General features: G+C 42.7%; 1 long non-coding RNA gene across 1 annotated transcript; it reads left to right on the forward strand.

Annotated features, from left to right (window-relative positions):
- The first annotated feature begins 19622 nt into the window (after nucleotides 1-19622).
- On the forward strand, nucleotides 19623-27020 carry LOC103659989. The gene is made up of 2 exons (XR_567646.2): nucleotides 19623-19808; nucleotides 26480-27020. It is a non-coding gene; the product is annotated as an uncharacterized LOC103659989 (long non-coding RNA).

The following is a 27020-nucleotide window of genomic DNA, read 5'->3' on the forward strand; positions in this document are numbered from 1 at the left end:
GTGTTCACAGCAGTGTTGTCCAAAATAGCTAAATCGTGGAAGGAGCCGAGATGCCCTTCAACAGATGACTGGATTAAGAAGATGTGGTCCATATATACAATGGAATATTACTCAGCCATCAAAAAGAACAATTTCTTGGGGTGCATGGGTGGCACAGCGGTGAAGCGTCTGCCTTCAGCTCAGGGCGTGATCCCGGCATTATGGGATCGAGCCCCACATCAGGCTCCTCCGCTATGAGCCTGCTTCTTCCTCTCCCACTCCCCCTGCTTGTGTTCCCTCTCTCGCTGGCTGTCTCTATCTCTGTCGAATAAATAAATAAAATCTTAAAAAAAAAAAAAGAACAATTTCTTAACATTTGCTGCAACATGGACGGCACTGGAGGAGATAATGCTAAGTGAAATAAGTCAAGCAGAGAAAGACAACTATCATATGATTTCTCTCATCTATGGAACATAAGAACTAGGAAGATCAGTGGGAGAAGAAAGGGAAGAAGAAAGGAGGGGGGTAATCAGAAGGGGGAATGAAGCATGACAGACTATGGACTCTGGGAAACAAACTGAGGGCTTCAGAGGGGAGGGGGGTGGGGAAATGGGCTAGGCTGGTGATGGGTAGTAAGGAGGGCACGTATTGCATGGTGCACTGGGTGTTATACGCAAGTAATGAATAATCGAACTTTGCATCAAAAACCAGGGATGCACTGTATGGTGACTAACATAATATAATAAAGAATATTATTTAAAAAAAGAATAAAAAAAAATAAAAGAAATAAAAGGGGGATTTGGAGCTGAGAGGTAATAGGTAAATGACTAGCACGGTCTACCCATCTGAAAACTCAGCACCCACCCAGCCCTTGTACATGTGTTTAGAATTCCATACAACAACAACAACAACGTCATGCTTCTATGTAACAAGATGCAACTAGGAGAGATACAGATTAGGGCAAACACACACACACATACACAGAACATGCAAGGAAGACATACACACAGGGCTAGAATCCTCATTATGGTCACGGGACCATTAGTCATAATTTATAATTTCTTTAACAAATTAGGATATTATCTCTTTCTATTCCAGAAGAATGTGACGAAGACTGGATCTTTCTTAAGTGTGTGCTGGAATCCTTTGGTAAAGCTACCTCGGCTTGGCTTTTTGTTTTAGAAAGTTTTAAATAACGGATTCCATTTCTTTTATAACTATAAAACTCACCACATTTTTAGGTATAATAAATATGAGTTATTATTTTACTATTGATCTGTCCCTTTCATCTATTAAAATTTCAAATTTATAGGCATAAACAAAATCATGCTATCATTTTAGGATTCTTGTGAAATCTGTAGGACTGCAGCGATACTGCTTTTGATAACTTGATAAATAACTTGATATTAGTTATTTGTGTCTTTTTTTTTAAAACAGTCTTCCAAGGGTTTATTGATGCTGTTAGTCTTTTCAAAGACAGCTTTCTTGATCATCTATATTATATGTTTGCTTCTACTTCATTAATCTCTACTGTTATCTTTATAATACTCTCCGTTGTTGTTTGGGTTTTAGTCTTTTATTCTTTATCTAACTTTTTGATATGAGTATTTATACATTTTTCAGTCCTCCTTCTATTTTATTACAAATCCTCCCGTTGGGTATGGCTTTAATTAAATCAGAGAAATTTTAATACATAGTAGTTTCATTATCATTTAATTCAAAATCTTTTTAAAATTTCCAAGAAAAGAGATTTAAAAATATTTTAAAATTTCTGTTATGACTTCAATTTGACCCATAGGTTGTTCAGAAGTGAATCTTTAAAAAAAAAAAAGTGTATCTCTTAATTTCTCAACACCTATACATCTTATAGTAATATTTTTATTGTCCATTTCTAGCTGAATTGCACTGTGATCAGAGATTACACTCTATTAGTTAAGGTCATGATTGGGGTCTGCATGAAATAATCCCATAACTATGTATACATTAAATTAAACCATCCCATAAGAAACACTGTGGATCCAGTGGTTTCATTGGTGAATTCTACCAAATATTTAAACAATAAATAATACCGGTCAATATATACTTTTACAGAGAATATGAAAAGAGGAGCCACTTCCCAATTTACCTTAGGGAACTATTATAACCTTGATTATCTCACAAAAAACATCATCAGAAAAGAAAATTACATGTCAATCTGACTCATGAACATGACTTTGAAAATTCTAAACAAATTATGAGCAAAAAAAAATAAGTCAAGGACTTATTTTAAAATACATCATACCAAGTTAAGTTTATTCTAGAGAAGCAAGACTGGTTTAACTTAAAAAATTAATGTTCAGCACATGGTGATGAAATAACTGGCTAGCCATGCAAAACACAAACAGAGAAAGAACTTGGATCCATATCGCATACCATATACAAAAATTAACTCAAAATAATCATAAATCAAAACATAAAATCTGAAACAAAACAAAGATCTCTAGAAGAGGACATAGGAGAAAAATCTTTGTGACCTTTGGTTTGGACAAACTTTTTTTGATACAACCCCAAAAGCAGGATCCATAAAAGAAAAAAAGTGATAAGCTGCATTTCATTACAATTAAGAATGTTGACTTTGCAAAAGACATGGCTAAGAAAATGAAAGACAAGCTACAAAGTGGGAGAAAAATATTTTCAATCACATATCTGACAAAGGGCTTGTATCAGAATACATAAATAATTCTCAAGCCTAAATATTAAGAAAACAACCACATTTTTTAAATGAGCCTGAGATTTGAGCAGATCCTCAACCAAATTAGATAGATGAATGGCAAATAAACACATTAAAAAATACTCCCCATCATCAGTCATTAAGGAAATGCAAACTAAAACCACACCACGACACATGTATTAGAGTTTTTCGGATTGGAAAGACTGACCATTGTAAGTGTTGACAAGGATGCGAGCAAGTGGAAATCTCATCTGCAAGCAGCAGGACTGTAAAATGGTACAATCGTTTTTGCAAATTCAGTTGGCATTTCTTAAAAAGTTAAACAGTCATCTACCATATAAGCCAATCTACTCCTAGTACTTACCCCAAAGAAATAAAAGCATATGTCCATATAAAAATTTTTTAAATATTTATTTATTTGAGAGAGAGAGAGAGACAGCAAAGTGAGAGAGAGCACAGGTTGGGGGGGGGGAGGAGGCAGCGGAAGAAGCAGACTCCCGGCTGAGCAGGGAGCCTGATGTGGGACTTGATCCCAGGACCCCGGGATCATGACCTGAGCAGAAGGCAGATGCCCAACTCACTGAGCCACCAAGGTGCCCCCATATAAATGTTTTTATAAGATGTTCATAGAGGCTCTATTTATAATGGTCGAAAACTGGACACAACCCGAATGTCAACAAGCAGGTGAACGGGTAAATAAGCCTGCATTATGCACACGTAACGAACTACCACTCAGCAAGGAAAAGCAATGAACTGTTGATACGCACAACGACACGGAAGAATGAATCCTGAGTGACAAGAGCCAGACAAGAAAGAGCACAAACTCTATGAAATTTCATTTATAGAAAACTCTAGAAAATGCAAACTAATCCATAGTCACAGAAGGCCCATTAATGGCTGCCTGAGGCAAGGGGAGAGGTGAAGAGGGGTGGGTGAGTGAGGTCACACACGGGTTACGCAAGGGTCTGAGGAAACTTTGTGGGGATGGATGCATTTATTACCTTGATTATCGTCTTGTTTCCAGGTGTATCTATATCTGCATAAACACACACACACACGCAACCTTAATATGTGAAGTTTATTATGTGTCAATTTTACCTCATTAAGTTTTTAAAACTTTATGAACATTGCAAGTAAAAAAATATATATATAGTTCTCCCTCCACCTCTAGGTAGGATGGAATAGGGCTCAGCCGACTAATGTTCCTGCTGAGAACCAACTGGAAAAGGTGAACACATTTTTAAATCCTGCGTATAAAAGCACTGGGTATTAAGGAGGCGTTACACGCAAACAATGAATCATGGAACACTACATCAAAAACTAAGGATGTACTGTATGGTGACTAACATAACATAATAAAAAATTTAAAAAAACTGAAAGCACAATGAGGATTGGAGAGAGCTGGAAGTTCAGGGAAGACAGAACCTTTCAGAAGGCAGGTGGGTATCCCCTGCCATGCCTGGGGGCATTTGCTGGTGCAGCACCTGGGCTGCTAGGGGGAGGGGTAGTGGGAGGAGGGGGAGGGGGCAGGATGGGGGGGGGGAGGTGTCTCCGGAGATGCCAACAGGGCCTTGGCAGCACCAGGGAGCCGTGAAATATAAAGCTGAGGGCCTCACACACACTCCCGGAGTTGTCTGCTGAATTCTGAAGGCATGTGGGCAAGAAGCTGAAGAGTGAGGCCAAAACTTTAGAAAAGCAGAGGAATTGCCCTGTGCTTGGGAGACAGAAAAGATCCAGCAGGGACAGAGGGCATGGGAGACACAACCAAACATCCTCCAGGGAATAGCGAGTTGACACTGGTTTGCTGAGAAGAGTCTTTCCCTGGGGACGCTTCCCAATTTGGGCTGAGTGAGAGTCTGAGAATCCAGGGGCAGCTTCCAGAAGAGGGCCGCTTCTGTGCGACAAAGAACTCAGCATGACTTTTTGGTTGGTTGGGGCCAGAGTAATAATATTGGGGACTGGAAAGGTGCAGACACCCAGTTGAACCCTTGGGACATTTGTCAACTTCTGAAGTGGCATGGTAGGAGAAAATGCTGGAGACATGCTTGTGGCACCAAGTGTTGAGGAGAAAAAAAAATCCCCCGAGTTCTCAAAGGAAAGCCCAGCAGGGGTTTCTAGGTTTCCAGAAACAAGGGAGACCCACATGCAGACATTTTGCCAGCTAGGAGCTGTTTACAGGGATATACTTTACATACAAAAACGTAGATGGGGTGGGGTAACTGGGTGATGGGCACTAAGGACGGCAGGTGATTGGGGCTCCTGGGTGGCTCAGTCGGTTAAGTGCCTGCCTTCGGCTCTGGTCATGATCCCAGGGTCCTGGGATCCAGCCCCCATGGGCTCCCTGCTCAGTGAGATGTCGCTTCTCCCTCTCCCTCTGCCCCTCCCCCTGCTCTCTCTTTCTCTCTCTGTCAAATAAATAAATAAATATTTTTTTTAAAAAAAAGGAGTGCCCGTGATGGGGCGCCTGGGTGGTACAGCGGTTAAGCGTCTGCCTTCGGCTCAGGGCGTGATCCCGGCGTTCTGGGATCGAGCCCCACATCAGGCTCCTCCGCTATGAGCCTGCTTCTTCCTCTCCCACTCCCCCTGCTTGTGTTCCCTCTCTCGCTGGCTGTCTCTCTCTCTGTCAAATAAATAAATAAATAAATAAATAAATAAATAAATAAATAAATAAAAAGGAGTGCCCGTGATGGAATGAGTACTGGATGTTATATACAACTGATGACTCACTGACCTCTACCTCTGAAACTAACAATACACTATATGTTAATTAATTGAATTTAAATTCAAAAAAGTAAATGAGAAAAAAAGAAAAAAGAAAGAAATGCAAAGACATAGAAAGATGGAACTTAAAGCACGGAACATCATTTATATTTGACGCTTGAACAGTGCGGGAGTTAGGAGCGCTGACCCCTGTGCAGTCGGAAGTCTGCATACAATTTTTGACTCCCCAAAAGTTAACTGCTAGTAGCCTCTTGTTGACGAGAGGCCTTGCGGATAACATAAAGTCAATTACCACGTATTTCACACGTTAAATGCATTATGTCCTGTATTCTTAAGCTAGAGAAAAGAAAATGCTATTAAGAAAATCATAAGGGGGGGCGCCTGGGTAGCGCAGTCGTTAAGCTTCTGCCTTCGGCTCAGGGCGTGATCCCGGCATTCGGGGATCGAGTCCCACATCGGGCTCCTCGGCTGGGAGCCTGCTTCTTCCTCTCCCACTCCCCTGCTGTGTTCCCTCTCTCGCTGGCTGTTTCTCTGTCACATAAATAAATAAAATCTTAAAAAAAAAATCTTAAAAAAAAGAAAAAGATATTTCTTTAAAAAAAAAAAAGAAAGAAAATCATGAGGAAGAGAAAAGACACCGGCAGTCCTGTACTGCCGTTAAAAAAAAAAAAATCACATATTGTTGGATTCATGCAATTCAAACCTGTGTGGTTTAAGGGGCAAATGTATCCAAAAGTAATAAGGCAGATATTGAGAGTTTAAAATGACAACAGGCAAATTCACTAAAGGGTAAGACTCTGATGCACCTCTCTTCATAGCAGAGTATAAAAAAAGAGGAAAAAGAGGATGGAGATACAGAAGATTTGAATAAGACAACCCACGACCTTAACCTAACGGATACACAGAGAACACTTGACCAAGCCATGACAGAATTCACATTTGTGTCAAGCACGGGTGGAACACGTATTGAAATGGACTATACGTGGGCCAGAAAGAAAGCCTCGACAAATTTCTTTTCAACAGGACAGAGTACGTTCCCATCCACAGTGTAGTAAGCCAGAAACGAGAACTATGGGACAGTTAGATAATTCTCAACTGCCTGGAGATTAAAGACTCGGCTCATAAATAATCCATGTGTCAAAAGTTAGAGACAAAAATGTGAAACTATTCTAGACCGAATGATAAGGAAGCGATAACAGATCAAAACATGTGGGCAGCAGCTCCAGCAGTGCCGGGAGGAAATTTTAGCTTTACAAGTATATACTTGAAAGGCCAAAGGGAAAAAAAAAAAAAAAAGAAAAGAAAAAAATCAGTGATATTAGATGTCACCAAAAAACTATAAAGAAGGAAATCAAACTTCAGTAAGAAAAAGGAAAGAAATAATAAAGACAAGCCAAATATTAATGAAGCAGTAAATAGATGGGCATTAGAAAAATCAACAAAGCGAGGCACCTGGGTGGCTCAGTTGGTTAAGCGGTTAAAGTCTGCCTTTGGCTCAGGTCATGATCCCTGGGTCCTGGAATCGAGCCCCATCAGGCTCCCTGCTCCGTGGGGAGTCTGCTTCTCCCTCTCCCTCTGCCTCTCCCTGCTCATTCTCTCTCTCACTCTCTCTGTCAAACAAATAAGTAAAATCTAAAAAAAAAAAAGAAAAAGAAAGAAAGAAGAGAAAAATCAACAAAGCTACAGGTTTGTCCTTTGCAAAGAGTAATAACATTAAAATCCTCTACAAATCTAATTTGTCCCTGTAATCCTTCCTACAAAGAAAGCCCCAAGCCCAGATGGCTTTCTGGATGACTTTTCCTAAATATGTAAGGAGTGACACTAATCACACATAAATTCTTCCAAACAATAGAAAAAGAGAAAACATTCTAGCACTCTTACGAGACCAGTATGATCTTTACCTCAAAACCTGACACGGATGTTGTAAGTAAAGAAAACTAGAGAGCGTTTCTTTGATGAACATAGATGAAAAATCCTTACCAAAGCATCAGCAAAGCTAATCCAATGATCTATAAGGAAAATAATACATCATGACTCAGTGGGGCTTATTCCAGGAATGCAATCATGGTTTAATACTCCAAACTGAATTAACGCAATTTATCACATTAGCAGGAAAAAATGAGAAACAAATAACACGATTATCTTACCATATGCATTCTCAATAGAGATGATATTGCTCTCAAAGGGATGAAAATTGGTTTGTTTGGAGGGAAAAAGTTTTTCTCTTTTGAAGTAAGCTGAGAAGCACACAGTACACAAGCAGATACACAGTATATCTGTAGTATTTAAATTTCACGGAAGGACAGCAATGAGGAAAAATAAAAGAAACGTTTAAACGGCTCCAGAAGGCGGGGTAGATTATGAAACGAAAAAACAAACAAACAAAAAACAGATGGAGAAATACTATCTTATTAGATACAGAAAAAGCCCTTGACAAAATTTAATACCCATTCGTGAATTTTTTAAAAAGTTCTTAGAAAATTGGGAATTGATGGGGCGCCTGGGTGGCACAATCGTTAAACATCTGCCTCCGGCTCAGGGCGTGATCCCGGCGTTATGGGATCGAGCCCCCCCGTCAGGCTCCTCCGTTGTGAGCCTGCTTCTTCCTCTCCCACTCCCCCTGCTTGTGTTCCCTCTCTCGCTGGCTGTCTCTATCTCTGTCGAATAAAAAAAAAAAAAAAAGAACGTGATAAGCAAGTGTTCTTGAGAAACTGACCAGTTGTCCACCAGATCCTGTCACTATTTCACACTCTCAGGAACGCGAGAAGAAGCTAGCAATAGAACAGCCACATCAAGGAAGAGCACCTTCTTCCCAAGCTGCTTGCTTTGAGAGCCTCTGCGTTTCCTGACAGACCAACCAATGCGTCCTGATTCCAGAGTCACGTTGGCCAAACAGCCTTCCTGTGTCTGGATAGGAGCCCTTCACTTGACTTCTGTCCGAAGGACACAGCTAACTGGTCACCCTGGTGAAAATGTCTCAGCCTGCCTGCCTGTCCTAGGATGGGCTACGAAAGAAAGTTCTCTCTGCTACTGAGACCCAAGCAGAGCTGGACAAAGTAAGTTCTCACCTATGGTAAGCCTTGAGGGATTTTTGAGAAAGAAAAGGCTGTGATAAGCCCAGATGTTTTTGAGTTGGCAAACACCCCAAATTCTATCTTAGACTAGAGGAACCTGGCTAGGTTCCACTTGCATTTTGCCAAAAGCCCCTCTCATTTTTAACTCGAGAAGAAATTTCGTTGAGAAACGTGAAATATGGATCCCAAGGTCAGCTTTTCTCCCGAGGCTCGCTTCCTCCATTTTGCTCCCAGGGACATGGTGCAGTCAGAAACTCGCAACACCGGGAGACCCACTGTGATGAGCACCCCCCCCCCAGCTCTCTAGGACCTGGTACCTATGAGATTCTCATGAAAATGTGTGCAAAGTGTCTCTCGAAGTGATGGCCTTCCAAAACAGTCACGTTGTAGTAAGTGGTCTGGTCTGCCAGACTGGTTTCGGGATCATTCTCTTTCTGGAAATAATTTGAGATCAATCTTATGGCTGTTGCTAGCTCCCTTCTTTTCCATTATGTGGTTTTTCTCCTCAGAGGCTTCTGGTGAGAGCATCATCACTCACTGGGATTTAGTGTTAATTTTTCTACTTACATGACACTTGAACTTGGACATTTTCCATCTTCTAGATTTTTCGAGGGTTTTGTGAAGTTAAAGCTGTTCTTCATGTCGTTCTGGATTACCTTTTTGAAGATGTATTGGGAGATCTGAATTTATAAAGCTGCCATTATCTTGACGACATAACTCTCTTGTTTTGAGGAAGAAGAAGCCAAACCCTGGAAGTAAGAGTCCACAGTCAAAAGTGACTCAGTTCAGTACGGCAGAGCTGGGCTTGGAATCCAAGCAGGAAGTTCCCGTTTTATCCTGTAAAACTTGTAACATTAAAATAACCTGCATTACTCTACATTTTTACTTGAAAATGAATTTTCAAGTTTATTTATTCTCAGTAATAGGTGAATTCTATTTGCAGATCCTGCTTTTGAAAACTAGGCTGAAGGGGAAAAGCTAGACAACCCCAAACTTCCTATGAAAACTTTCCGAGCAGCTTTCCTTGAAATAGCTATAGTTCCCCTGTACTTAAAGCATTATTTAATTAGCAAGAATTCAATTTATATGCAAAATTGCCAGATATGATCCCCCTTTTGTTCTTCGGACCCCCCTTTTCCCTCTACCACTTATCTTTTCCTCTAGAAATAAACCACATACCACTGTGAGATTGGCTTGGTCATTGGGTACAATATTTGAATCAGTTATCACAAGAAGTGGCACTTTCAGATACCTCTGGGGCTGAAAGTGAGGAGGGTCTTATTTTAGGGTCTTACTCTAGAATCAGGATAACTTGGATGAAAATTGCTGAGAGCAGGTCCATCTCCAGTTCAAGTTGTGAGGCAGGAAAAAGGCCGGGCAAATTCTCCCTTCTTCCATCTTCTGTTCTATCCAGGTCTTCAATGGATTGGATGATGCCCACCCACATTGAGGGGGGCAATCTGCTTTACTGAGCCTACCAATTTAAATGCCAATCCATCCAGAAACATCCTTACAGACACACCCAGAAGTAATGTTCAATCTGGTGACCCCATGGCCAGTCAAGGTGACACATTAAATTAACCATTACAAAGGGGCTGCCAGCAAACCTGCTTGATCTTGGCCCCAGAGGGGGCCATTATCTGTATTATCCAGGACGACCAACAAATCTATTTGATACAGAGACCCTATATCCATCTTCCAAAATATGTTTTTGTTGTTGTTGTTGTTACAAATATCCTTGAAAAAACAGTCTGGAACAAAAGTGATCCATGTTTTAAGATTTGAAGAAGTGCAAAAGGCCTGAAAGTATTATCTTCCAGCAGCCATGACCAGTCTGAAAGCCAAAATTATTAAGCATCTCACTCCTTCCTTTCCGTACTACTGAGGAAAGACCAGGACGCGGTCATTCCCAGTAAGCCAAGCATGGTAAGATCAGTGTTTCCAGGACCTGCTCATGATCTTGCCATGATACTTTCCAAGAACAGGCCCTTGGGAAACTCTCAGGGGAGCCAGAATCAAACAATGACCTGGAGACTCTGTTCAACTCCTTTTCTCCAGACAGCCTGTCCCTAACAGGGGCTATTCTGCTATTTGGTTTTCTAAAATTCAACAGCCTATTGGGTGGGGATGTGTACCTCGGTAGAAGGAATACAAAATGAATGGAGAAGTCCAGAGAGCAGTTGCCTGTTGGCGGGGAAGGAGGTGCAGGGATCTAGGACCATGGGGAGCAGGGGCTTCGAAGGAACTGGTAGTATTCTATTCCTTAGCCTGAGTGATAGGTTCATAGGTATTCATTTTATTATTTGTTAAATGTACATAGACCTTTTCCCTACTCTTCTGTATGTGGGATACAGTCTACAGTTTAAAAATAAAGTAGGCAAGAATGAGTGAGTTGAGATTTGGAGACAGAAAACTCCAAGCTCCACTCCCCACTATCTTGTACCTTGGTGAATTCTTAATCTGTTGGAGCTCAGCTTTTTTGTAATAAATTGGGAATAATTGTAAATGCAGTAGAGAGGTCAAGCTTAAACAAAGGCTAGGATTTGGGCAGGATAAATAATGACAGGGAAGATTGGCTCCTTCCCCTCCCAGCAATGGAACCTGGCTTAGGGTGACAAAATAGATAGGGGGGTAAATGATGGGTATTTTTGATCCCCTATTCTATTAAATGGGCCATGACAATGACCTTATTACATCTATCTCTAAAAGGAAAAAAAAATCTGGAGCAAAATTTAATAAACCAAGCCAAATTATGGGCTTAGAGTCCAGGATGGACATCCAAGAACACAGTGGTCAGTGTGGTCACTCTGGTTAGAACCCTTAGGGAAAATGCCTGGCTGGGGTCCACGGGGCGTGGGGGTAAGAGTCTGTGGTCCCCTGCAGAGGTCAGTTCAGCCTCCTCAGGCCCCCATGACTGGCACCCCCGTGGCCTACACTGGGAGTCAAAGAGCGGGGTGGGGGGTGGGGTGGGGTGGTGGTTCGGTGATGGTGCTGGTGGTGCAAGCATGCACAAGAGACCTGGTTGGGGGGGGGGAGAACAGAGCAAACGAAAAAGAGTGAATGAGAGACAAAGGGCAGGGGTGGGCAAGAGAGAGGGACTGGGGTGGGAGGTGGGGGCAGCGGGGGACGAGAGAGCAAAAGAGAAAGAGCCAGAGGACCAGAAAGAGAAAGAGATGGGGGGGGGGTGGAGAAGGGGAGAGCCAGGGAGGGGAAGCAGGTCTCGGACGGAGTGGGGAGCAGGTCTCCTTTCCCCTAACCCCTCTCCTGGTTCCTCCCAACTCCCCCTCAGTCCGGCCCACTCCTCCGCCCCCTCCACTCCGCCTCCCGGAAGTCCTGCTCTTTCCCAGCCTCCCTCCATGCTTCCCCCTCCATCTCTCCTCCCTTCTAACCCCCGCCCCCCCCAACCAGCCCGCCTCTCTTGCGCGGTCATCTGTCCGCAGCCTGGTGCCCGGGTGGTTCTGTCCGTCTGTCCACCTGGAAGATCCCCGGGGTGCCTTTGGCCGCCAATTTGACTTTCGCTTTGGGGACTATGTATTGTCACAATAAAAATGTTTCCAGACTGAGAAGGATGGGAGATGCTCAGGCCTCCTCGAGAGCAAGCGGCAGCGCCCGCCAAGTTCAAGGCCGCCCTCCCCTCCCCCCCCCCACCCCGCGCGCGCACACGCGCCCCGGGCCGGGCGGGGGGAAAGCGGTGCAAAAGCTTCTGCAGTGGCTGCTCCTAGCGCGCGTGTGTGAACTTCCTGCTCCGCGGCCCGGGCGAGGCCGAGAGGGCGGAGCGGGCGGGTGGGGACCAGCTCCCGCCGCCGGGGACGCCGCTGCCGCCGCGCCGGGGAACGCAGACTGGCGGCTCCGCGCCCCGCGCCCCCGCCTCTCCTCCCCGCGCCGGGCAGCGGCGGCTCACCCGGCCCGGCCCCTCCGGAAGCGGCTTCGGGCCGACGCTGGGGTTGCATCCTCGCTTTCGGGGCTCTTCTGCGGCTTTGGGGAACCCGGCGCCGCGCGCCTGCCCTGGTCCCGCCCTGTGCCCCACTCCCGCGTCTCACACCCCCCTCCGCAGCTGGGGCCGGAGGGTCCCGGGAGAGAAATAAGACGGAGGAAACCACGAAATCAGGTCCAAGGGGAAAAAAGAGAGACAAAGGGATGGATTTCCCCCCTTCAGTTCTTGGAAACAACTTCCAGAGGCTCCAGGGAAGGGGAATTTGATAACCATGTAAGTTCACCCTTAGATGTAGCCCAGGCCTTGTCTGGCCCTTGGCCAAGGGCGTGTTTGCCGAGCCCAGCTTGCGAGAGGCGCTTCTACAAACTCCATTTCTCTTTCAGCTCGGGCGTCTGTCTGTCCCCCCTCCCGCCCCTCTGTTCCCCCCTTTATTTTTCTTCCTCCTTGCCTTCAATTCTTTCTCACCCTCCCTCCCTCCCTCCCTCCAGTTTTCCCTTGCACCACCCCGCCCCTTTCCTCCCCTCCCGCCAGGACTTCAGTTCCACAGATTCGACTTAATCGTACTCTGCACGCTGTCATAGGGCCACCCAAAGCCCCTCTCCTCTTCTCTTCTATTATTTTCTTCTTACTCCTTCCTCTCCCACTCCCCATTAGGAAGCCAATCTGCATATTTAAAGTCTGTCTTTCCAGTCCACTTTCTGTGTTCAGTACAGTGTTGTTTTGAGCTTTAATTACATAAAAGTATCCTCAAAATTTATCCCATCATTTGCATTTTTAATTCAACATTGCTTTTGAAACTTTAGTGAGATATAGTTGACATACAATAGACTGCCCGTATTTCACGTGTACCTTTTTGAAAAAGATTGATTGATTTTAGTGGGGGAGGGGCAGAGGGAGAGAGAGAATCCCAGACCTACTCCCCGCTGAGCAGGGAGCCCAGAGTAGGCTGGATCTCCAGACCCTGAGATTCTGACCTGAGCGAAATCAGGAGTCCCACACTTATGCTACTGAGCCACCCAGGCACCCCTCACCCGTACCTTTGGTAAGCTATGACAGGTGTGCCTCTGTGGAACCACCACTGCAATCAATATACTGAATATAGTCCTCACTCCCCAAATACTCCTACTGTCCCTTTATATTTTCTTTTCCGTGTAGCTCGCTGCACCTGCCCCTTCCCCAGACCACAATTGATCTGTAACTACAGATTAGTTTGCATTTTCTAGAATTTTAATAAATGGGATCCTGGATGCTACCCTCTGGTTTTGTGTGTGTGGCTTCCTCCATTCAGTTATTTTGAGATTCATTGATATTGTTGCGTGCATCAATAGTTCATTCTTCTTTATTGCCAAGTAGTATTTCATTGTATATTGTGTGTACATAACCACGGAATACTGTGTATTCTACGATTTATTTATCCGTTCACCTGCTGATGGGCATTGGGTTCTTTCTCAGTTTTGGCTATTCCAATAAAACTGTCATGAGCGTTCATTTACACGTCTTTGTATGGAGATAGGCTTTCATACCTGAGAGTAGAATGGCTGGGTAGGCATATGTTTAACTTTTAAAGGAATTGCCAAAATATTTTCCAAAGGTTGTACCATTTTATGTTCTCATAGTAGGGCATGAAAATTCCAGTTCCTCCACATCCTCACCAGTGCTTGGTATCATTTTTTTAAACCCATTCTAATAGATACATCCTTGTTATTTTGTTGTGGTTTTTAATTTTCATTTCCCTAAGACTAATGAAATTGGACATATTTCAGATTTTATTATTCATCTGTATCTCTTCTCTGGAAATATATCTACTCAAGTCTTTTGCTCATTTAAAAAATTAATTGAGTGTATTAGTTTCAGGTATACAACATAGTGATTCAACTTCTCTGCGAGTTATGCTCTGCTCACAAGCATAGCTACCCTCTGTCACTATACGCTGTTCCAGTATCATTGACTATATTTCCTATGCTGTGCCTTTTATTTATGTGATTTAATCATTCTGTAAATGGATGTCTGTATCTCCCACTCCCCTTCACTCATTCTGTGCACTCCACCATCCTCTTTCCTCCAGCAACCATCAGTTTGTTCTCTGTATTTGTAGGTCTGGTTCTGCTTTTTGTTTATTTATTCATTTGGTTTTTTTTAGATTCCACATATAAGTGAATAAATGTGGTATTTGTCTTTCTCGGTCTGACCTACTTCCCTTAGCGTAATATCTCCTAGGTCCGTCCATGTTGTTGCAAGTAGCACAGTCTCATGCCTTTACTATGGCTGTGTAGTATTCCATTGTTCTTTATCCATTCAAATATCAGTGGACACTTGGGTTGCTTCCATATCTTGGCTGTTGTTAATAGTGCCACAATGAACATAGGGACGCATATATCTTTTCATATTAGTGTTTTCATTTTGGGGGGTAAATACCCAGTGGTGGATCATATGGTATTAATATTTTTAATTTTGGGGAGAACCTCCATACTGTTTTCCATAGTGGCTCTACCATTTACATTCCCAACCAACATTGCATGAGGGTTTGTTATTCTCCGTATCTTCACCAATACTTGTTACTTCTTACTTTTTTGATTTTAGCCATTCTGACAGGTGATATCTCATTGTGGTTTTGATTTGCATTGCCCTGACGATTTGTGCTGTTAAGCATCCTTACATGTGTCTGTTGGCCATCTGTATGTCTTCTTTGGAAAAATGTCTATTCAGGTCCTCTCCTCATTTTTTATTTATTTATTTTAATTTAATTTAATTTAATTTTTTAGAAAGGGAGGGGAGAGGGGAAGCACAAAGGAGGGGGGGGAGAGAGAGAGAGAGAATCTCAAGCAGGCTCCACACTGGGTAGAGCAGGGCTTGATCTTACAACCTCTAGATGATGACCTGAGCTGAAATCAAGAGTCAGATGTTTAACTGGCTGAGCCACCCAGACACCTGTCCTTTGCCCATTTTTTTTTTTTTAAATGATTTTTTATTATATTATGTTAGTCACCATACAGTACATCCCCGGTTTCCGATGTAAGGCTCGATGATTCATTAGTTGTGTATAACACCCAGTGCACCATGCCATACGTGCCCTCCTTACTACCCATCACCGGTCTATCCCATTCCCCCACCCCCCTCCCCTCTGAAGTCCTCAGTTTGTTTCTCATAGTCCATAGTCTCTCATGTTTCATTCCCCCTTCTGATTACCCCCCCTTTCTTTATCCCTTTCTTCCCCTACCGATCATCCTAGTTCTTATGTTCCATAGATGAGAGAAATCATATGATAGTTGTCTTTCTCTGCTTGACTTATTTCACTTAGCATTATCTCCTCCAGTGCCGTCCATGTTGTAGCAAATGTTGAGAACTCGTTCTTTCTGATAGCTGAGTAATATTCCATTGTATATATGGACCACAACTTCTTAATCCAGTCATCTGTTGAAGGGCATCTCGGCTCCTTCCACAATTTAGCTATTGTGGACATTGCTGCTATGAACATTGGGGTGCATATGGCCCTTCTCTTCACTACGTCTGTATCTTTGGGGTAAATACCCAGTAGTGTCCTTTGCCCATTTTTAATAGGATTGTTTGTTTGTCTGTTTTGGTATTGAGTTGTATAAGTTCCTTACATATTTTTTATATTAACCCCTTATTAGAGATATCACTTTCAAATATCTTCAGTAGGCTGTGGGTTTTTTGTTGTTGTTCTGTTGATGGTTTTCTTTGCTGGGCAAAAGCTTTTTATTTTGATGTAGTCCAAGTAGTTTATTTTTGCTCTTGTTTCCCTTGTCTTAGGAGACAAATTTAGACAAATGTTGCTATGGCCAACGTCAGAGAGATTACTGCCTGTGTTTTCTTCTAGGATGCTTATGGTTTAAGGTCTCACGTTTGTCTTTGTTCCACGTTGTGTTTATATTTTTGTGTCGTGTAAGAAAGTGGTCTAGTTTGATTCTTTTGCATGTAGCTGTCCAGTTTTCCCAGCACTATTTATTGAAGACACTGTTGTTTTCCCACTGTATGTTCTTGTCTCCTTTGTCATAGATTAATTGACCATATAAATGTAGGTTTATTTCTGGGCTCTCTATTCTGTTTTATTGATCTGTGTGTCCATTTTTGTGTCAGAGCCATACTGTGTATCTTGAAATCTGGAATTGTGATGTCTCCAGCTTTGTCCTTTTTACTTTGGCTATTTGGGACCTTCCATACAGATTTAGTATTGTTTGTTCTAGTTCTGTGAAAAATGCTGTTGGTATTTTGATAGGGGGTGCATTGAATCTGTAGATTGCTTCAGGTGTATAGACATTTTAACAATATTAATTCTTCCAATTCATGAGCATGGAATTCTCTTTCCATTTGTTTGTGTCATCTTCAATTTCGTTCATTAATATTTTATATTTTTTGAGATTACAGGTGTTTCACCTCCTTGGCTAAGTTTTTTCCTAGGTAGTTTATTCTTTTTGGTTCAGTTGTAAATGGAATTGTTTTCTTAATTTCTCTTTCTGCTACTTCATTATTAGCATATAGAAATGTTACCAATTTTGGGCATCAGTTTTGTATCCTGCAAATTTACTGAATTCATTTATGACTTCTAGTAGTTTGTTGGTGGAGTCTATAGGGTTTCTATGTATAGTGTCATGTCATCTGCAAAGAGTGACAGTTTAACTTCTTCTTTACCCATATGGATGCCTCATTTCTTTTTCTTGTCTGATTGCTGTGGCTAGGACTTCCAGTTCTATGTTGAATAAAAGTTTGACATTTTTTTCTTTTTTCAAAGATTTATTTGTTTATTTATTTGAGAACAAGCAAGCAAGGGGAGGGGCAGAGGGAGAGGGAGAGAGAGAACCCACAAGCAGACTCCCCGCTGAGCGCAGAGCCCGACGTGGGGCTTGGTCCCAGGACCCTGAGATCATGACCTGAGTCAGCTGCCTAACCAGCTGAGCCACCCAGGAGCCCCTGCCCATTATTTTGTTTTTATTGGGCATGTGTCATCTTATTATCGAGTTTTTTATTATGGTAAAATATATGTAACATAAAATCATTTTAGCCATTTTTAAATGTACAGTTCAGTAGCATAAAGTATATTCACAATGTTGTTGATCAACGATTCCCACTATCCATTTTCAGAACATTTTTTTATCATCTGTTCTACACAGAAACTCTATACCCGTTACACAACAACTCTCCAACATCATAACTCTATCTGCTGACCTCTATGGTAATTCTATGACTGACATTTTGAGGAACTGCCATATTTTTATACAGAGGCTGTAACATTTTACATTTCTACCAGCAACGTATGAGGGTTTCAGTTTCTCCAAGTCAACACTTCATATTTTCCATTGTTTTTGAAAGTAGCCATCCTAATTGGTGTGAGGTGGTATTTCATTGTGGTTTTGATTTGCATTTCCCTAGTGATTAATGATGTTGAGTATCTTTTTATGTGCTTACTGGCCATTTGCAAAACTTTGGGGAAATGTCTCTTCAGATCTTCTTACATTTTTGAATAGGGTTATTATTGAGTTTTGAGAGTTCTGTATATATTTTGAATATAAGTACCCTATCAGAAATATGCTCTGCAAATATGTTCTACTGGCCTGTGCTTTGTCTTTTCATTTCGTAACAGTGTTTTGCATAGAGCAAAAATGTTCAATTTCAATGAAGTCCAGTCTATCATTATGCCCTTTATGGATCATTCTTTTGGTGTTGTATCTTAAAAAATCTTTGCCTACTTTTAAGGTCACAAAGGTTTTCTCCTACATTTTCTTCGGAAGTTTTAAGTTTTACATTTAGGTTTCTATTCCATTTTGAATTAATTTTATACATGATGCAAGGTATACATGTTAACTTTTTTTTCCTATGGATAAACAAATTTTCTAGCCACATTTTTTAAAAAGACTATACTTTCCCCACCTTTGCACTTTTCCAAAAGTCAGTTGTCTGCATATGTGCGATCTATATCTGGATTCTATTTTCTGTCTCATTGAGCTCTTCGTCTGACTTGATGCAAATACCATGCTGTCCTGATTAGTATAGATTTACAATAAATCTTGAAATCAGATAGCCCACCAAATTGTTCTTTTTCAGAGTTCTTTTCTAGGACTTTTGCATTTCCATAGGAATTTTAGACTTAGCTTATCAGTTTCTCCAAAAGTCTGCTGGGACTTTGTTTGAGGACGCATCGAATGTGTATACCAGTTTGGAGAGAAGTGACACTTCAGCAATATTGAGTCTTATGAATATTGTACATGTCCCAGTTACTTAGGTCTTCTTAAGTTTTGCTCTGTGATGTTTTATAGTTTGAGCATACAGGAGTTTGGCGTCGCATCTTTTTTTCAGGTCTATTCCTAAGTATTTCATATTTTTTGTGTGATTATAAATGTTATTTTTAAATTTTAATTTCTGACTGTTCATTGCTAATGTATAGAAATACAATTGAAATTTTTATATTGATCTTGTATCTTGGATCCTTGCTGAACTTATTAGTTCCAATTACTTCAAAAAATAGATTTCTTAAGATTTCCTACAAAGACGATCATATTCTCTGTGAATAAAGGCAATTTTATTTCCTTCTTCCCAGTAGAATCTTTTTATTTATTTTCTTTACCTGATTTCATCAGCTAGGCTAAAATCAAGTTTGAGCTCCAAAGGGAGACCATCTAGCTCACTGTCTCTTTTTACAGATGAGAGAATGGAGGATCTGAGGAGAGAAAAGCATTGCCTTCGACCACACAGACAGTTAGAGGCAGATCTACTGCACAGCTGTATGACCCATTCACAGGCAAGGGGACTTCTTTTTTTACTTCCATTCCCCCCCCCCTTTTGAAAGATTTTATTTATTTATTTGACAGAGAGAGAGAGACAGCCAATGAGAGAGGGAACACAAGCAGGGGGAGTGGGAGAGGAAGAAGGAGGCTCTCAGAGGAGGAGCCTGACGTGGGGCTCAACCCCAGAGCTCTGGGATCACGCCCTGAGCCAAAGGCAGACGCTTAATGAATGCACCACCCAGGTGCCCCATCCATTTCCCCCCCTTAATGACAGAGGCATGGCTTCGGTGCCGCAACACTGATTCAAATCCCTAAGCTACCATTGACCTGCTGTGTGCCCTCAATGAGCACAGTGCTTATATCTCCCTATTGTTATGGCCCCACCTGTAGAACGTGGTTAATAATACTCACAAAAAGGGTTATGATGAGGCCTTTGCACCTCACTTGCTTCCTCTTGTTTCCAGCTTTCAGATGCTGTGTTGATGGTCACCAGTTCCCACAGAGAAAGCAACAGAGCCGGAAGGAAATAGAAGCCATGGCCATTGACTATCTCCTTGGGATCCAGGGGAAAAGAATTACGTATCTTTGTTGCTCTTACATTTTCATCCATAAAGTGGGACTCTTGGCCTCATGGACACTTGTAAGAAATGGTCAGTATTTGTTTTTTAATTAATTGATTTATTTGAGAGAGAGTGTGCGTGAGCAGGTGGAGGGGTAGAGGGAGAGGAGAGAGAGAACCCCAAGCAGACTCTCAGCTGAGTGTGGAGCCTGCCGTGGGGCTCATTCCATGACCCGAGATCATGACCCGAGCTGAAACCAAGAGTCTGATGCTTAACTGACTGACCCAGAAATGGTCAATGTGTTAAGAAGTTATAACTCTTTTAAAAAATTTTTTTTACTTTAATGATTTTTTATTATATTATGTTAGTCACCATACAGTACATCCCTGGTTTCTGATGTAAAGTTCGATGATTCATTAGTTGCGTATAACACCCAGTGCACCATGCCATACGTGCCCTCCTTACTACCCATCACCGGTCTATCCCATTCCCCCACCCCAAGAAGTTATAACTCTTAAGGAAATCATTTACTAAGTCATCTTGGGCAAGTCATGAGCATTTCTCAATTCACTTTGCCTGTCTGATAATGAGAGATAGTGTTCTTTTTTTCTCACAGGGTTATTTAAGGTTAAGTAGTCCGTTGTGTATATGACGTTATATAAATGCGCCCTACTCGAAAGCACAGAGGCAGAATGTTAAGTATATTAAAGGTGGAGATGCACTGGAATTTTTTTTAAAGATTGCATTTTTTCAAAATACGACATTCACAGGGGTGCTTGGGTGGCTCGGTGGATTAAACATCTGACTCTTGGTTTTGGCTCAGGTCATGATCTCAGGGTTGTGGGATGGAGTCCTGCATGGGACTCTGTGCTCAGAAGAAGGTTTGCTGGAGATTATCTCTCCCTCTCCCTCTGCCCCTCTGCACCTCCCCTTGCTTGCTTGCTCTCTCTCAAATAAATAAATAAAATCTTCTTAAAAAAACCAAAATACTACACTCAGCAAAGAAATCAAATGATAAGAAATTTCTTGAAGCATGAAACAATCCCACCTGCTCCAACTCTCTCTACCTGCAGACTCACTCCCTATTTAACTATTTCTATTGTTAGTTTTTCAGATGGCTTCCTTCGTTTCATTAAAAAACTATTCTTATACCAATGTTTTTTGGATCTCAAGAGGAAATATTATCAGTTGAGTTATTGCTACAATGTATAAGGATTTTCCTCACTCTTATCACATTCCTGTCCCAACAGAAGAGATTTTTACTTCTTCTATTGGTTGCCTTGGCAATTCAAAAAGTACATGCATCCCTCTACTTCTTATTTTATCAGCCATAGGCTATATCTTTTGATTCTCCACTCTGGAAGGGGAGGATACTTACCCTCTATACTTCTCTTCATTTTTTTTTAACCTCTCACCTCTCTTCCTTTGGTGTTTATTCTTTGTACATTTTCCAGGGTGATAATTTTTACAGTTGGTTCTGTAACCAGAATGATTTATTCTGGCATTTCTCTCTGGTTGATTTGAACAGTTGAGAATCATCTCACAGTGTTTACATTCTGATGACTGTGTACAAGTTGTCCTGTGCAGGCCCAGGCACGTATTAGGATTTTCTTTCCTTCTTGTGTGACTTTGGTTGTTTTGGTTTTTGGTGTTTCTGCTTACCTTCTGGGTGCTAAGACTCCCCGTTTCTTTTTGGTGGTGCCAAACACATGTAGGCACGGATCCAAGCACCCACACTCATTGCTTGCCAGGCAAGCCAGTCAGTCTCATCCCTGGACCTGGGCCAAGGCTTAGTGCAGGAGCCATGGATGGGGACCAAGCAGCTCTCTGGCTGCTCGGGTGAATGTCGTCACCCTGCTCACCCTGCTGGAGCTGTCCTGCAGGCGACTTCTGAGCAGACTGAACTAATGACCACCTCCTGCGTGCCACCATTGAATGAATGTTTTCGTACAAATCCTTAATCTACCTTGGAGTTGATTTTAGTATGTGCTATGCATCTGTACTAGTTAGCTCTTGCTGTGTAACAAATTACCCACCCCCCCAAATCCTTAGAGGCTTAAAAAACTAATTATAATTTATTTTCTCTTGGTTTTTGTGGGTCATGGATTTAGCCAGGGGACAGTGGGGGTGGCTTGTCTCTGCTCATAAGGTTTGGGGCTGACTCTAAGGCTGGGGCCTCAAATCATCTGAAGGTTTGAGGAAATCATCCAAGGATGGAGAATCTGCTTTTTTTTTTTTTTAAATGCAGGGCTTGAACTCAGGATCAAGACCTGAGCTGTGATGAAGAGTCAAACAGTTAGCCAACTAAGCCACCCAGGCACCCTGAAAATCTGCTTTCAAAGTGATTCACTTGCATGGCTAGTTAGTTGGTTCTAGCAAGCTGGTTACCTTTTCATTGGGCTTTTCCACAGGGCTGCTTGAGTAACCTCATGACCTAGTCACTGGTTTCCACCAAAGTAAGTCAAGAAAGAGAGTGAGAGAAAGAACGAGAGAGAGAGAGAACAACAGGCAGAGGTGTATTCTTTTTATGATGTAGCCCCAGTAATCACAAAGCCCCACTCCATCACTCCCAACACATTCTGGTTGTTAGAAGCAAGTCGGTGAGTGTTACACACTTTCCACATGGGGGAGTTAGGTTCCACCTGTAGGAGGGAAGAGGGTCATAACTAGCAGATATACAGTTGACCCTTGAACAACATGAGGGTTAGAGGTGCTGACCTCCGTGTAGTTGAAAATCTGCATAGAACTTTTGACTCCCCCAACACCTAACTACTAATAGCCTGCTGTTGGCCGGAAGCCTTAACGATAACATAGTCAATTAACACACGCATGTTGCATGTTGAATGTATTCTTATTATGTATTCTTATTATGAAGTAAGCTAGAGAAAAGAAAATATTATTAAGAAAGTCCTAAGGAAGAAAAAATACATATAGAGTACTGTAGTGTATTTATTAAAAAAAAGAAAATCTGCACATAAGTGGACCTGCACAGTTCAAACCCATGTTGTTCGAGGGTCAGGTGAATTTAAAACCATCACAGAAGCCGACTTGTGTTTCGTCTGAGCTCGCAGACAGCAGCCACCTGTTGAATGCTCTATCATTACCACGCCAATCTGAGCCATCATCATTTGCATTTACTAAAATCGCATATAAATTTGGGTCACTTCTGTTTTCCAGCCTGTACTGGCATCGCATTTTAGGCCACTATTTCAGACAAGCTGCTCCCCTTGAGCAAAGGAAGAACTGGGAGAGAACCTCTCTGGTCCCTCAAGGGGCAAGGCTGAAAGAGGAGAAAGACGTGGAAGAAGAGAAAGGTGTGTTACAGAATAACAGAAAATATACTGTTTTTTTCGGTTGTTCGCTGGGGAGAGGAATTAGTTGGGATGAAGCCCTGCGCTCAGGTCTGACACCAAAGGCCCTCCTCCTGCTAATTCAGACATGGGGGGGGGGGGCGGCAAGTGCTACCTCCCACAGAGGGTGCCTCTGGTGACTCTAGAAGGACGTGCAGATAGAGTTGTCTTTTCAACACTGGGGACCCTTGAAGGCTTTGGTGGACACTCAGCTCCGGGCAGGCTGTGACCACATGGGCACAGCCTGGGGGGGTGGGTAGAGCCCAGATATGGGAATGGGTATGGCAAGCAGCAACCTTGATTGAACAAATAATAGCGAGACTAAAACAAAATTACTTTTGAAAGGAGCAGGAACTTGGACTTGTTCTTCATTATTGCCCTGAAGGCCTGTTTGGGTGAGCAAGACGGAGCCCAGCAGGAATTTCCAGACAGGGGCCATTTCCGGAATCAGGCAAGAATGGTCTCCTGTGGCAAGGGCGCCCATTCCTGGTGAAGCACATGCGGCCCTCACCCTGAGGTCCAGGGAGGTACAGGGAGGGGCGTGCAGACCCCGCAGGGACAGGTGAGCAAGATTCGCTCAGAGAATTAGGATGCTGGCCATCAGCTGCATTTCAGGCCGGGATCCAGGCTCACCAGGAAAAGGGTGAAATAGAAATCAGAAAATCCTTGCCTTTGGAGCAGGGAGGGCTGCATTTCACACCAACTCTGGCTTAGAAGACAAGAGTGATGCTGGACGCCCCCTGCTGGAGAGGATGTTGCATCTCATGGGTGGCCAAGAAGGAGGGCTCCTCGCCTCCAGAGCCAAGTGAATTGAATCTCAAAGACCAGGCTTGCGGGGTGGAATCCCCTCACTCACCCTCTCTCAACACCCCACCAACACCTACTGATCTCTAGAGCACAGGGGCCTTCTTCCACCTACAAACAGATCAAGTTTGCACATGAGTCTTGGCCCCTGGACTCACCAATTATCAGCTCAAGAAAGCCCTGAGTGGAAAATTCAAGAGGACCATGCTGGCTTCAGTGCCTACACTTTTTTTTATACGCTGTCGGGTCTGGGTCTCGGGCCCTCTATTTCTAAGTACGGGCTTTGAGACAGTGGGTCTTGGCGGAGTCGGTCTTGCTTTCACTCACAAGAGCAGTGATGGTCTCTGATGGCTACCAGCATCCAAACCCGAGTGTCCCCTGTGAAGCACTGGAAGAGAGAGGCCAAGAGAGGCAGTATACCCGACCTGCTGGGGGTCCATTGCTGGACAACAGGATCAGAAAAGACCACTGCCCACCAGAATAGAGCTGTTCATAAAATCAAGCGCACAGGCTGAAAAGTTGAGTTTTGTCAACTAGGAGGACAACAAATTGTTTTGACAGCCAGACCGGGGGATGGCTTCCCTTACGTCAGATTCAGATCGTCACTGCCACCTGTAGGGTTTTTGTCTGCTCACTGGTCTTGTTTTAACCTTACCCGGAGCCCTCTGCTCCAGCCGTGAAATGGGATTAAGCCCCACCCTTCCACAAAATTAAGACAAGGCTATTTATGTGTGTCAAGATGAATTGAGACCATAGCCAATGGTAATGATTTATTTTTTAAAGCATTCGTTTATTGTGGGAAAATACACATAACATAAAACTTACCATAACATAAAACTTTTAGCCATTTTCAGTGTACAGTTCAGTGGCATTAAGTACCTTCACACTGTTTTGCAACCATCACCATTCTCCATCTCCAGAACTTTCTCATCTTTCCAAACGGAAACTTTGCATCTGTTAAACAGCCTCTCATTTCCCCATTCTACCCTGTATCTCTATGAATCTGACTATTCTGGGTACCTCATATAAGTGGAATTGTATAGTCTTTGTCTTTTTGTGACTAACTTATTTCACCTGGTGTCATGTCTTCTTTCAGATGTCTATGCAGGAGTGGAATTGCTGGATCGTAGGGTAGTTCTATTTTAAAGTTCTTGAGGAACCCACACACTGTTTTCCTTAGTGGCTGAACCAGTTTCAACTCCCTCCAACAGTGCACATGAGGGTTCCCCTTTCTCCACATCTTCGCCGATGCTTGACATCTCTTGTCCTTGTGTTAACAGCTATCCTAACAGGTGTGAGGTGGTATCTCATTGTGCTTCTGCTTTGCTTTTCCCTGATGATGAGTGATCTTGAGTGTTTTTTCATGCACCTGTTGGCCATTTGTATGTCTTCTTGGGAAGATTGTCTATTGGGGCCCTTTGCCCATTTTTAAGTTGGATTATTATTATTATTATTTTAAAAGATTTATTTATTTATTTATGGAGCACATGCACGAACTGGGGGGGAGAAGGGGACAGAGGGAGAGGGAGAGAATCCCAAGCTGACTCCGTGCTGAGCTTGGAGCTTGACGCATGGTTCAGTCTCAAGACCCTGAGATCATGTCCTGAGCCAAAACCAAGGGTCAGACGCTTCACCTATTGAGCCACCCAGGTGCCCCGGATTATAATTTTTTTTTATTAAGTTTTAAGATTTCCCTATATATTTTGGATATCAACCCCTTCTTAGATATATGGTTTGCGGATATTTTCTCTCTTTCCAGAGTTGCCTTTCCATTTTGTTGACGGCTGCCTTTGCTGTGCAGAAGGGGCTTTTAGATTTGATGTAGTTCCCCCTTGTTGATTTTTGGTTTTGTTGCTTGGGCTTCTGGTGTCATCCAAACACGTCATTGCCAAGAACAATCCCGAGGAGCTGTCCCCTGTGCTTTCTTCTATGAGTTTTATGGTTTCAAGTTTCACATTTAAGTCTTTAATCCAACTCAAGGTGATTTCTGTGAGTGGTGTAAGACGGGGGTCTAATTTCATTCCTTTGCATGTGAATATCCAGTTTTCCTATCACCATCTATCAGAGACCGTCCTTTCTCCTTGAGTATTCTTGGCTGCCTTGTCAAATATTAGTTGACATATACACCTGGCTTTATTTCTGGGCTTTTGATTCTGTTCCATTGGTCTATGTGTCTGATTTTAATGCCAGTACCCTACCGTTCTGATCACTATAGCTTTGTAACATAGCTTGAAACCAGGCAGTGAGATACCTCCCTCTTTGTTCTTCTTTCTCAAGGTTGCTATGGCTCTTTGAAGTCTTTTGTGTTTCCACATGAATTTTGGGTTTTTACTATTTTGGTGCAAAATGCCAATGGAATTTTGATAGGGATTGCACTGAAACACTAGATCATTCTGGAAGGAAAGCTTAAACTTCTAATGGTGACTGATGAACACAATGGTGAGGGGGAGAGGGACTTCAGACTCATCTAGGCCAGGTTAAGACCTTTAGAAGGTCTGTCACTTGGCTCCACATGCTTGCTTCTAAGGGCTGCTTTCCATCGTTGAGGCTGAAAGCCTGCAACCTACATGCTATGACCCCCTGACTTTTCTCCCCTACATTTCTTAGGCTTCCTGTTAGATTCCACCAAAAAGAGGCCCTGGGAGGAGAGCAGATGGCAAGGAAGAGAGATAAGGATCCATTTCAACAGGTGTTGGAAGTTGCTGGTGTGGCAATGGACATGGAGCCCCGGTCTAGTTCATGCATCTGGTAGATCCAGAACCAACCATGATGGTGTCTTCAGTGATGCAGCAGGAAGCAGACGCCCCTGGGGCTGGAATGCACCACAGAAGCAGGGGTGGGGGCAGCATATAATCACTGAATTTACCCTTTTAGCTCTTCCTTACTTTTGTAGTCAGTTCTCCGTGTTACATTCCCCCTGCTTGAAATACCTAGAATGGTAGCAATTATCCTGCCTGGACCCTGAATGGCATCCTTTCATGCAGTTTAATACAAAAAGAACATCAAACCTTAAAAAACTTTGGCGTGTATGCTTCCAGACTTTCCCCCTAGGATTTTACCATACAAATGATTTAATACTGTGTGTATTTACGGAAGTATTATCATTCATGTGCATTCTTCCACAACTTGATTTAAAAAAAAATGACAA

The sequence above is a fragment of the Ursus maritimus genome, unplaced genomic scaffold (assembly GCF_017311325.1).
Source record: "Ursus maritimus isolate PB19 unplaced genomic scaffold, ASM1731132v1 scaffold_27, whole genome shotgun sequence".
Classification (NCBI taxonomy): domain Eukaryota; kingdom Metazoa; phylum Chordata; class Mammalia; order Carnivora; family Ursidae; genus Ursus; species Ursus maritimus.